Genomic DNA, 13,213 nt, shown 5'->3' on the forward strand with positions numbered 1-13,213 from the left:
GTCAGTCCACTTGTACTTAAGCCAGCATTGTGCCTTTTGAATTTAATTCCGATGCAATGTCTGTGCCTCATCGTCAATAAGAAGTTCCAAGGTACACAGTAAACCTGAAGTGAAAAATCGGAATCTAATACTAGACTCACAGGAGAGGTTCAAATCATAGGAAGTGAGAGTGTCAGTCCTCTTGTACTTAAGTCGGCATTGTGCCTTTTGTATTAAATTCGGATGCAATTTCTGTGATTCATCGGCAATAAGAAGGTCCAAGGTACACAGTAAACCTGAAGTGAAGCATCGGAATCTAAAACTGGACTCACAGGAGAGGTTCAAATCATAGAAATTTAGAGTGTCAGTCCACTTTCACTTAAGTCGGCATTGTGAATTTTGAATTTAATTCCAATGCAATTTCTGTGTTTCATCGTCAATAAGAAGGTCCAAGGTATACAGTAAACCTGAAGTGAAGAATCGGAATCTAAAACTGGACTCACAGGAGAGGTTCAAATCATAGAGAGTGTCAGTCCTCTTGTACTTAAGTCGGCATTGTGCCTTTTGTATTAAATTCGGATGCAATTTCTTTGTTTCATCGTCAATAAGAACGTCCAAGGGATACAGTAAACCTGAAGTGAAGCATCGGAATCTAAAACTGGACACACAGGAGAGGTTTAAATCATAGAAAGTTAGAGTGTCAGTCCACTTTCACTTAAGTCGGCATTGTGAATTTTGAGTTTAATTCCAATGCAATTTCTGTGTTTCATCGTCAATAAGAAGGTCCAAGGTATACAGTAAACCTGATGTGAAGAATCGGAATCTAAAAGTGGACTCACAGGAGAGGTTCAAATCATAGAAAGTGAGAGTGTCAGTCCTCTAGCACTTAAGTCGGCATTGTGCCCTTTGTATTAAATTCGGCTGCAATTTCTGTGATTCATCGTCAAAAAGAAGGTCCAAGGGATACAATAAACCTGAAGTGAAGCATCTGATTCTAAAACTGGATTCACAGAAGAGGTTCAAATCATAGGAAGTTAGAGTGTCAGTCCTCTTGTACTTAAGTCGGAATTGTGCCTTTTGAATTTAATTCCGATGCAATTTCTGTGTTTCATCGTCAATAAGATGGTCCAAGGTATACAGTAAACCTGAAGTGAAGCATCGGAATCTAAAACAGGACTCACAGGAGAGGTTCAATTCATCGAAAGTGAGAGTGTCAGTCCTCTTGTACTTAAGTCGGCATAGGGCCTTTTGTATTAAATTCGGATGCAATTTCTGTGTTTCATCGTCAATAAGAAAGTCCAAGGGATACAGTAAACCTGAAGTGAAGCATCGGAATCTAAAACTGGACTCACAGGAGGGGTTCAAACCATAGAAAGTTATTGTGTCAGTTCTCTTGTACTTAAGTAGGCATTGTGCCTTTTGTATTAAATTCGGATGCAATTTCTGTGTTTCATTGTCAATAAGAGGGTCCAAGGTATAAAGGAAACCTGAAGTGCAGCATCGGAATCTAAAACTCGACTCACAGGAGAGGTTCAAATCATAGTAAGTTAGAGTGTCTGTCCTCTTGTACTTAAGGCGGCATTGTGCCTTTTGTATTAAACTCGGAAGCAATTTCTGTGTTTCATTGTCAATAAGAAGGTCCAAGGGATACAGTATCCCTGAAGTGATGTATCGGAATCTAAGACTGGACTCACAGGAAAGGTTCAAATCATAGAAAATTAGAGTGTCAGTCCTCTTGTACTTAAGTCGGCATTGTGCCTTTTGTATTAAATTCGGCTGCAATTTCTGTGATTCATCGTCAATAAGAAGGTCCTAGGGATACAGTAAACCTGAAGTGAAGCATAGGAATCTGAAACTGGACTCTTAGGAGAGGTTCTATTCACAGAAAATTAGAGTGTCAGTCCTCTTGTACTTAAGTAGGCATTGTGCCTTTTGTATTAAATTCGGATGCAATTTCTGCGTTTCATCGTTAATAAGAAGGTCCAAGGGATACAGTAAACCTGAAGTGAAGCATCGGAATCTAAAACTGGACACACAGGAGAGGTTCAAATCATATAAATTTAGAGTGTCAGTCCTCTTGTACTTATGCCGGCATTGTGCCTTTTGTATTTAATTCTGATGCAATTTCTGTGCCTCATCGACAATAGGAAGGTCCAATGTACACAGTACACCCGAAGTGAAGCATCGGAATCTAAAACTGGACTCACAGGAGAGGTTCAAATCATAGAGAGTTAGAGTGTCAGTCCTCTTGTACTTAAGTCGGCATTGTGCCTTTTGTATTAAATTCGGATGCAATTTCTGTGTTTCATCGTCAATAAGAAGGTCCAAGGGATTAAGGAAACCTGAAGTGAAGCATCAGAATCTAAAAGTGGACTCACGGGAGAGGTTCAAATCATAGAAAGTGAGAGTGTCAGTCCTCTTGTACTTAAGTCGAAATTGTGCCTTTTGTATTAAATTCGGATGCAATTTCTGTGTTTCATCGTCAATAAGAAGGTCCAAGGGAAGCAGTAAACCTGAAGTGAAGCATCGGAAACTAAAACTGGACTCACAGGAGAGGTTCAAATCATAGAATGTGAGAGTGACAGTGCTCCTGTACTTAAGTCGGCATTGTGCCTTTTGTATTAAATTCGGATGCAATTTCTGTGTTTCATCGTCAAACAGAAGGTCCAAGGAATACAGTAAACTTGAAGTGAAGCATTGGATTCTAAAACTGGACTCACAGGAGAGGTTCAAATCATAGAAAGTGAGAGTGTCAGTCCTCTTGTACTTATGTCGGCATTGTGCCTATTGTATTAATTTCAGATGCAATTTCAGTGTTTCATCGTCAATAAGAAGGTCCAAGGGATACAGTAAACCTGAAGTGAGGCATCGGAATCTAAAACTGGTCTCACAGGAGAGCTTCAAATCATAGAAAATTTGAGTGTCAGTCCTCCTGTATTTAAGTCGGCATTGTGCCTTTTGTATTAAATTCGGATGCAATTTCTGTGTTTCATCGTCAATAAGAAGGTCCAAGGTATACAGTAAACCTGAAGCGAAGCATTGGCATCTAAAACTGGACTCACAGGATAGGTTCAAATCATAGGAAGTGAGAGTGTCTGTCCTCTGTACTCAAGTCGGCATTGTGCCTTTTGTATTAAATTCGGATGAAATTTCTGTGTTTCATCGTCAATAAGAAGTTCCGAGGTATTCAGTAAACCAAAAGTGAAGCATCGGAATCTAAAACTGGACTCACAAGAGAGGTTCAAATCATAGAAAGTTAGAGTGTCAGTTCTCTTGTACTTAAGTCGGAATTGTGCCTTTTGAATTTAATTCCGATGCAATTTCTGTGTTTCATCGTCAATAAGAAGGTCCAAGGTATACAGTAAACCTGAAGTGAAGCATCGGATTCTGAAACTGGACTCACAGGAGAGGTTCAAATCATAGACAGTAAAAGTGACGGTCCTCTTGTACTTAAGTCGGCATTGTGCCTTTTGTATTAAATTCGGATGCAATTTCTGTGTTTCATCGTCAATAAGAAGGTCCAAGGTATACAGTAAACCTGAAGTGAAGCATCGGAATCTAAAACAGGACTCACAGGAGACGTTCAAATCATCGAAAGTGAGAGTGTCAGTCCTCTTGTACTTAAGTCGGCATTGGGCCTTTTGTATTAAATTCGGATGCAATTTCTGTGTTTCATCATCAATAAGAAGGTCCAAGGGATACAGTAAACCTGAAGTGAAACATCGGAATCTAAAACTGGACTCACAGGAGAGGTTCAAAACATAGAAAGTGAGAGTGTCAGTCGTCTTGTTCTTAAGTCGGCATTGTGCCTTTTGTATTAAATTCGGATGCAATTTCTGTGTTTCATCGTCAATAAGAAGGTCCAAGGTATACAGTAAACCTGAAGTAAAGCATCGTAATCTAAAACTGGACTCACAGGAGAGGTTCAAATCATAGAAAGTTAGAGTGTCAGTCCACTTGTACTTAAGCCAGCATTGTGCCTTTTGAATTTAATTCCGATGCAATGTCTGTGCCTCATCGTCAATAAGAAGTTCCAAGGTACACAGTAAACCTGAAGTGAAAAATCGGAATCTAATACTAGACTCACAGGAGAGGTTCAAATCATAGGAAGTGAGAGTGTCAGTCCTCTTGTACTTAAGTCGGCATTGTGCCTTTTGTATTAAATTCGGATGCAATTTCTGTGATTCATCGGCAATAAGAAGGTCCAAGGTACACAGTAAACCTGAAGTGAAGCATCGGAATCTAAAACTGGACTCACAGGAGAGGTTCAAATCATAGAAATTTAGAGTGTCAGTCCACTTTCACTTAAGTCGGCATTGTGAATTTTGAATTTAATTCCAATGCAATTTCTGTGTTTCATCGTCAATAAGAAGGTCCAAGGTATACAGTAAACCTGAAGTGAAGAATCGGAATCTAAAACTGGACTCACAGGAGAGGTTCAAATCATAGAGAGTGTCAGTCCTCTTGTACTTAAGTCGGCATTGTGCCTTTTGTATTAAATTCGGATGCAATTTCTTTGCTTCATCGTCAATAAGAACGTCCAAGGGATACAGTAAACCTGATGTGAAGAATCAGAATCTAAAAGTGGACTCACAGGAGAGGTTCAAATCATAGAAAGTGAGAGTGTCAGTCCTCTAGCACTTAAGTCGGCATTGTGCCCTTTGTATTAAATTCGTCTGCAATTTCTGTGATTCATCGTCAAAAAGAAGGTCCAAGGGATACAATAAACCTGAAGTGAAGCATCTGATTCTAAAACTGGATTCACAGAAGAGGTTCAAATCATAGGAAGTTAGAGTGTCAGTCCTCTTGTACTTAAGTCGGAATTGTGCCTTTTGAATTTAATTCCGATGCAATTTCTGTGTTTCATCGTCAATAAGAAGGTCCAAGGTATACAGTAAACCTGATGTGAAGAATCGGAATCTAAAACAGGACTCACAGGAGAGTTCAAATCATCGAAAGTGAGAGTGTCAGTCCTCTTGTACTTATGTCGGCATTGGGCCTTTTGTATTAAATTCGGATGCAATTTCTGTGTTTCATCGTCAATAAGAAGGTCCAAGGGATACAGTAAACCTGAAGTGAAACATCGGAATCTAAAACTGGACTCACAGGAGAGGTCCAAAACATAGAAAGTGAGAGTGTCAGTCCTCTTGTACTTAAGTCGGCATTGTGCCTTTTGAATTTAATTCCGAACACAATTTCTGTGTTTCATCGTCAATAAGAAGTTCCGAGGTATTCAGTAAACCAAAAGTGAAGCATCGGAATCTAAAACTGGACTCACAGGAGAGGTTCAAATCATAGAAAGTTAGAGTGTCAGTCCTCTTGTACTTAAGTCGGATTTGTGCCTTTTGAATTTAATTCCGATGCAATTTCTGTGTTTCATCGTCAATAAGAAGGTCCAAGGTATACTGTAAACCTGAAGTGAAGCATCGGATTCTGAAACTGGACTCACAGGAGAGGTTCAAATCATAGAAAGTAAGAGTGACGGTCCTCTTGTACTTAAGTCGGCATTGTGCCTTTTGTATTAAATTCGGATGCAATTTCTGTGTTTCATCGTCAATAAGAAGGTCCAAGGTATACAGTAAACCTGAAGTGAAGCATCGGAATCTAAAACAGGACTCACAGGAGAGTTCAAATCATCGAAAGTGAGAGTGTCAGTCCTCTTGTACTTAAGTCGGCATTGGGCCTTTTGTATTAAATTCGGATGCAATTTCTGTGTTTCATCGTCAATAAGAAGGTCCAAGGGATACAGTAAACCTGAAGTGAAACATCGGAATCTAAAACTGGACTCACAGGAGATTTTCAAATCATAGAAAGTTAGAGTGTCAGTCCACTTGTACTTAAGCCAGCATTGTGCCTTTTGAATTTAATTCCGATGCAATGTCTGTGCCTCATCGTCAATAAGAAGTTCCAAGGTACACAGTAAACCTGAAGTGAAAAATCGTAATCTAATACTACACTCACAGGAGAGGTACAAATCATAGGAAGTGAGAGTGTCAGTCCTCTTGTACTTAAGTCGGCATTGTGCCTTATGTATTAAATTCGGATGCAATTTCTGTGATTCATCGGCAATAAGAAGGTCCAAGGTACACAGTAAACCAGAAGTGAAGCATCGGAATCTAAAACTGGACTCACAGGAGAGGTTCAAATCATAGAAAGTTAGAGTGTCAGTCCACTTTCACTTAAGTCGGCATTGTGAATTTTGAGTTTAATTCCAATGCAATTTCTGTGCTTCATCGTCAATAAGAAGGTCCAAGGTATACAGTAAACCTGATGTGAAGAATCGGAATCTAAAACTGGTCTCACAGGAGAGGTTCAAATCATAGAGAGTGTCAGTCACTTGTACTTAAGTCGGCATTGTGCCTTTTGTATTAAATTCGGATGCAATTTCTTTGTTTCATCGTCAATTAGAACGTCCAAGGGATACAGTAAACCTGAAGTGAAGCATCGGAATCTAAAACTGGACACACAGGAGAGGTTCAAATCATATAAATTTAGAGTGTCAGTCCTCTTGTACTTATGCCGGCATTGTGCCTTTTGTATTTAATTCTGATGCAATTTCTGTGCCTCATCGACAATAGGAAGGTCCAATGTACACAGTAAACCCGAAGTGAAGCATCGGAATCTAAAACTGGACTCACAGGAGAGGTTCAAATCATAGAGAGTTAGAGTGTCAGTCCTCTTGTACTTAAGTCGGCATTGTGCCTTTTGTATTAAATTCGGATGCAATTTCTGTGTTTCATCGTCAATAAGAAGGTCCAAGGGATTAAGGAAACCTGAAGTGAAGCATCAGAATCTAAAAGTGGACTCACGGGAGAGGTTCAAATCATAGAAAGTGAGAGTGTCAGTCCTCTTGTACTTAAGTCGGCATTGTGCCTTTTGTATTAAATTCGGATGCAATTTCTGTGTTTCATCGTCAATAAGAAGGTCCAAGGGAAGCAGTAAACCTGAAGTGAAGCATCGGAAACTAAAACTGGACTCACAGGAGAGGTTTCAAATCATAGAATGTGAGAGTGACAGTGCTCCTGTACTTAAGTCGGCATTGTGCCTTTTGTATTAAATTCGGATGCAATTTCTGTGTTTCATCGTCAAACAGAAGGTCCAAGGAATACAGTAAACTTGAAGTGAAGCATTGGATTCTAAAACTGGACTCACAGAAGAGGTTCAAATCATAGAAAGTGAGAGTGTCAGTCCTCTTGTACTTATGTCGGCATTGTGCCTATTGTATTAATTTCAGATGCAATTTCAGTGTTTCATCGTCAATAAGAAGGTCCAAGGGATACAGTAAACCTGAAGTGAGGCATCGGAATCTAAAACTGGTCTCACAGGAGAGCTTCAAATCATAGAAAATTTGAGTGTCAGTCCTCCTGTATTTAAGTCGGCATTGTGCCTATTGTATTAAATTCGGATGCAATTTCTGTGTTTCATCGTCAATAAGAAGGTCCAAGGTATACAGTAAACCTGAAGTGAAGCATTGGCATCTAAAACTGGACTCACAGGATAGGTTCAAATCATAGGAAGTGAGAGTGTCTGTCCTCTGTACTCAAGTCGGCATTGTGCCTTTTGTATTAAATTCGGATGAAATTTCTGTGTTTCATCGTCAATAAGAAGTTCCGAGGTATTCAGTAAACCAAAAGTGAAGCATCGGAATCTAAAACTGGACTCACAAGAGAGGTTCAAATCATAGAAAGTTAGAGTGTCAGTTCTCTTGTACTTAAGTCGGAATTGTGCCTTTTGAATTTAATTCCGATGCTATTTCTGTGTTTCATCGTCAATAAGAAGGTCCAAGGTATACAGTAAACCTGAAGTGAAGCATCGGATTCTGAAACTGGACTCACAGGAGAGGATCAAATCATAGACAGTAAAAGTGACGGTCCTCTTGTACTTAAGTCGGCATTGTGCCTTTTGTATTAAATTCGGATGCAATTTCTGTGTTTCATCGTCAATAAGAAGCTCCAAGGTATACAGTAAACCTGAAGTGAAGCATCGGAATCTAAAACAGGAATCACAGGAGACGTTCAAATCATCGAAAGTGAGAGTGTCAGTCCTCTTGTACTTAAGTCGGCATTGGGCCTTTTGTATTAAATTCGGATGCAATTTCTGTGTTTCATCATCAATAAGAAGGTCCAAGGGATACAGTAAACCTGAAGTGAAACATCGGAATCTAAAACTGGACCCACAGGAGAGGTTCAAAACATAGAAAGTGAGAGTGTCAGTCGTCTTGTTCTTAAGTCGGCATTGTGCCTTTTGTATTAAATTCGGATGCAATTTCTGTGTTTCATCGTCAATAAGAAGGTCCAAGGTATACAGTAAACCTGAAGTGAAGCATCGGAATCTAAAACTGGACTCACAAGAGAGGTTCAAATCATAGAAAGTTAGAGTGTCAGTCCTCTTGTACTTATGTCGTCATTGTGCCTTTTGTATTAAATTCGGATGCAACTTCTGTGATTCATCGTCAATAAGAAGGTCCAAGGTATAAAGGAAAACTGAAGTGAAGCATCGTAATCTAAAACTGGACTCACAGGAGAGGTTCAAATCATAGAAAGTTAGAGTGTCAGTCCACTTGTACTTAAGCCAGCATTGTGCCTTTTGAATTTAATTCCGATGCAATGTCTGTGCCTCATCGTCAATAAGAAGTTCCAAGGTACACAGTAAACCTGAAGTGAAAAATCGGAATCTAATACTAGACTCACAGGAGAGGTTCAAATCATAGGAAGTGAGAGTGTCAGTCCTCTTGTACTTAAGTCGGCATTGTGCCTTTTGTATTAAATTCGGATGCAATTTCTGTGATTCATCGGCAATAAGAAGGTCCAAGGTACACAGTAAACCTGAAGTGAAGCATCGGAATCTAAAACTGGATTCACAGGAGAGGTTCAAATCATAGAAATTTAGAGTGTCAGTCCACTTTCACTTAAGTCGGCATTGTGAATTTTGAATTTAATTCCAATGCAATTTCTGTGTTTCATCGTCAATAAGAAGGTCCAAGGTATACAGTAAACCTGAAGTGAAGAATCGGAATCTAAAACTGGACTCACAGGAGAGGTTCAAATCATAGAGAGTGTCAGTCCTCTTGTACTTAAGTCGGCATTGTGCCTTTTGTATTAAATTCGGATGCAATTTCTTTGTTTCATCGTCAATAAGAACGTCCAAGGGATACAGTAAACCTGAAGTGAAGCATCGGAATCTAAAACTGGACACACAGGAGAGGTTTAAATCATAGAAAGTTAGAGTGTCAGTCCACTTTCACTTAAGTCGGCATTGTGAATTTTGAGTTTAATTCCAATGCAATTTCTGTGTTTCATCGTCAATAAGAAGGTCCAAGGTATACAGTAAACCTGATGTGAAGAATCGGAATCTAAAAGTGGACTCACAGGAGAGGTTCAAATCATAGAAAGTGAGAGTGTCAGTCCTCTAGCACTTAAGTCGGCATTGTGCCCTTTGTATTAAATTCGGCTGCAATTTCTGTGATTCATCGTCAAAAAGAAGGTCCAAGGGATACAATAAACCTGAAGTGAAGCATCTGATTCTAAAACTGGATTCACAGAAGAGGTTCAAATCATAGGAAGTTAGAGTGTCAGTCCTCTTGTACTTAAGTCGGAATTGTGCCTTTTGAATTTAATTCCGATGCAATTTCTGTGTTTCATCGTCAATAAGAAGGTCCAAGGTATACAGTAAACCTGAAGTGAAGCATCGGATTCTGAAACTGGACTCACAGGAGAGGTTCAAATCATAGAAAGTAAGAGTGACGGTCCTCTTGTACTTAAGTCGGCATTGTGCCTTTTGTAATAAATTCGGATGCAATTTCTGTGTTTCATCGTCAATAAGATGGTCCAAGGTATACAGTAAACCTGAAGTGAAGCATCGGAATCTAAAACAGGACTCACAGGAGAGGTTCAAATCATCGAAAGTGAGAGTGTCAGTCCTCTTGTACTTAAGTCGGCATAGGGCCTTTTGTATTAAATTCGGATACAATTTCTGTGTTTCATCGTCAATAAGAAAGTCCAAGGGATACAGTAAACCTGAAGTGAAGCATCGGAATCTAAAACTGGACTCACAGGAGAGGTTCAAAACATAGAAAGTGAGAGTGTCAGTCGTCTTGTCCTTAAGTCGGCATTGTGCCTTTTGTATTAAATTCGGATGCAATTTCTGTGTTTCATCGTCAATAGGAAGGTCGAAGGTATACAGTAAATCTGAACTGAAGCATTGGAATCTAAAACTGGACTCACAGGAGGGGTTCAAACCATAGAAAGTTATTGTGTCAGTTCTCTTGTACTTAAGTAGGCATTGTGCCTTTTGTATTAAATTCGGATGCAATTTCTGTGTTTCATTGTCAATAAGAGGGTCCAAGGTATAAAGGAAACCTGAAGTGAAGCATCGGAATCTAAAACTCGACTCACAGGAGAGGTTCAAATCATAGAGAGTGTCAGTCACTTGTACTTAAGTCGGCATTGTGCCTTTTGTATTAAATTCGGATGCAATTTCTGTGATTCATCGGCAATAAGAAGGTCCAAGGTACACAGTAAACCTGAAGTGAAGCATCGGAATCTAAAACTGGACTCACAGGAGAGGTTCAAATCATAGAAAGTTAGAGTGTCAGTCCACTTTCACTTAAGTCGGCATTGTGAATTTTGAGTTTAATTCCAATGCAATTTCTGTGCTTCATCGTCAATAAGAAGGTCCAAGGTATACAGTAAACCTGATGTGAAGAATCGGAATCTAAAACTGGACTCACAGGAGAGGTTCAAATCATAGAGAGTGTCAGTCACTTGTACTTAAGTCGGCATTGTGCCTTTTGTATTAAATTCGGATGCAATTTCTTTGTTTCATCGTCAATTAGAACGTCCAAGGGATAGAGTAAACCTGAAGTGAAGCATCGGAATCTAAAACTGGACACACAGGAGAGGTTCAAATCATATAAATTTAGAGTGTCAGTCCTCTTGTACTTATGCCGGCATTGTGCCTTTTGTATTTAATTCTGATGCAATTTCTGTGCCTCATCGACAATAGGAAGGTCCAATGTACACAGTACACCCGAAGTGAAGCATCGGAATCTAAAACTGGACTCACAGGAGAGGTTCAAATCATAGAGAGTTAGAGTGTCAGTCCTCTTGTACTTAAGTCGGCATTGTGCCTTTTGTATTAAATTCGGATGCAATTTCTGTGTTTCATCGTCAATAAGAAGGTCCAAGGGATTAAGGAAACCTGAAGTGAAGCATCAGAATCTAAAAGTGGACTCACGGGAGAGGTTCAAATCATAGAAAGTGAGAGTGTCAGTCCTCTTGTACTTAAGTCGTCATTGTGCCTTTTGTATTAAATTCGGATGCAATTTCTGTGTTTCATCGTCAATAAGAAGGTCCAAGGGAAGCAGTAAACCTGAAGTGAAGCATCGGAAACTAAAACTGGACTCACAGGAGAGGTTCAAATCATAGAATGTGAGAGTGACAGTGCTCCTGTACTTAAGTCGGCATTGTGCCTTTTGTATTAAATTCGGATGCAATTTCTGTGTTTCATCGTCAAACAGAAGGTCCAAGGAATACAGTAAACTTGAAGTGAAGCATTGGATTCTAAAACTGGACTCACAGGAGAGGTTCAAATCATAGAAAGTGAGAGTGTCAGTCCTCTTGTACTTATGTCGGCATTGTGCCTATTGTATTAATTTCAGATGCAATTTCAGTGTTTCATCGTCAATAAGAAGGTCCAAGGGATACAGTAAACCTGAAGTGAGGCATCGGAATCTAAAACTGGTCTCACAGGAGAGCTTCAAATCATAGAAAATTTGAGTGTCAGTCCTCCTGTATTTAAGTCGGCATTGTGCCTTTTGTATTAAATTCGGATGCAATTTCTGTGTTTCATCGTCAATAAGAAGGTCCAAGGTATACAGTAAACCTGAAGCGAAGCATTGGCATCTAAAACTGGACTCACAGGATAGGTTCAAATCATAGGAAGTGAGAGTGTCTGTCCTCTGTACTCAAGTCGGCATTGTGCCTTTTGTATTAAATTCGGATGAAATTTCTGTGTTTCATCGTCAATAAGAAGTTCCGAGGTATTCAGTAAACCAAAAGTGAAGCATCGGAATCTAAAACTGGACTCACAAGAGAGGTTCAAATCATAGAAAGTTAGAGTGTCAGTTCTCTTGTACTTAAGTCGGAATTGTGCCTTTTGAATTTAATTCCGATGCAATTTCTGTGTTTCATCGTCAATAAGAAGGTCCAAGGTATACAGTAAACCTGAAGTGAAGCATCGGAATCTAAAACAGGACTCACAGGAGACCTTCAATGCATCGAAAGTGAGAGTGTCAGTCCTCTTGTACTTAAGTCGGCATTGGGCCTTTTGTATTAAATTCGGATGCAATTTCTGTGTTTCACCATCAATAAGAAGGTCCAAGGGATACAGTAAACCTGAAGTGAAACATCGGAATCTAAAACTGGACTCACAGGAGAGGTTCAAAACATAGAAAGTGAGAGTGTCAGTCCACTTGTACTTAAGCCAGCATTGTGCCTTTTGAATTTAATTCCGATGCAATGTCTGTGCCTCATCGTCAATAAGAAGTTCCAAGGTACACAGTAAACCTGAAGTGAAAAATCGGAATCTAATACTAGACTCACAGGAGAGGTTCAAATCATAGGAAGTGAGAGTGTCAGTCCTCTTGTACTTAAGTCGGCATTGTGCCTTTTGTATTAAATTCGGATGCAATTTCTGTGATTCATCGGCAATAAGAAGGTCCAAGGTACACAGTAAACCTGAAGTGAAGCATCGGAATCTAAAACTGGACTCACAGGAGAGGTTCAAATCATAGAAATTTAGAGTGTCAGTCCACTTTCACTTAAGTCGGCATTGTGAATTTTGAATTTAATTCCAATGCAATTTCTGTGTTTCATCGTCAATAAGAAGGTCCAAGGTATACAGTAAACCTGAAGTGAAGAATCGGAATCTAAAACTGGACTCACAGGAGAGGTTCAAATCATAGAGAGTGTCAGTCCTCTTGTACTTAAGTCGGCATTGTGCCTTTTGTATTAAATTCGGATGCAATTTCTTTGTTTCATCGTCAATAAGAACGTCCAAGGGATACAGTAAACCTGAAGTGAAACATCGGAATCTAAAACTGGACACACAGGAGAGGTTTAAATCATTGAAAGTTAGAGTGTCAGTCCACTTTCACTTAAGTCGGCATTGTGAATTTTGAGTTTAATTCCAATGCAATTTCTGTGTTTCATCGTCAATAAGAAGGTCCAAGGTA

The sequence above is a fragment of the Schistocerca serialis genome, chromosome 4 (genome assembly GCF_023864345.2).
Source record: "Schistocerca serialis cubense isolate TAMUIC-IGC-003099 chromosome 4, iqSchSeri2.2, whole genome shotgun sequence".
Classification (NCBI taxonomy): domain Eukaryota; kingdom Metazoa; phylum Arthropoda; class Insecta; order Orthoptera; family Acrididae; genus Schistocerca; species Schistocerca serialis.